Raw genomic sequence first — 679 nt, forward strand, 5'->3', positions numbered from 1 at the left:
AGCATACCATACCATACGTTCCAAAATAAAGCCCGCCTCACAGCACTCCCCATATTCATTTACTCTACGCGATCCACACCTACTATCTACTCTATCTCTGTATATACCACTAAATCTGCTACTTACATTACCCTCGAATTTCCCAAACATTCCTTTCTATTCCTCTATGACCAGTCACCCAAAATGTGTTCTTCCACTTTCATCGTTCATATCTTCGGTAAATTGGAGATCTCATCAGTATTTTTTTCTCATGCTATACTCACTTTCCAACCACCAAATCTTCATTCGTCTCAAAAGTCGTCCTCATGCGACAAAGTACACCAATGCTCTCGCCTTTCATCTCTCAGGCAGCCTAAGAGGCTATCATCCTCACTGAGGCTCTAAAATATATATCAATTTCCTTACACAAATGAAATATCAAATAATACATCTGCTGTCCAAAATCCCCACACGATTACAACCTACAAGTTTAACATTATGCATTTTCTCTGACTCACTATTTTTATCTTCTTTTTTTCTGAAAATGCAAAATGAGTGGAAACAGCAAACTTGGTCCACCATAGGAAACTTCCACAGTACGTAGTATGACGACAGCGATATGTTTTTATTTTTGGCAATTCTCGGGAAAATATACTGATATTGCACTCAACTTCAAATGCAGAGGCTTTATCTCCAGTTC

This window comes from Macrobrachium rosenbergii, chromosome 40 (genome assembly GCF_040412425.1).
Source record: "Macrobrachium rosenbergii isolate ZJJX-2024 chromosome 40, ASM4041242v1, whole genome shotgun sequence".
In the NCBI taxonomy this organism is placed as follows: domain Eukaryota; kingdom Metazoa; phylum Arthropoda; class Malacostraca; order Decapoda; family Palaemonidae; genus Macrobrachium; species Macrobrachium rosenbergii.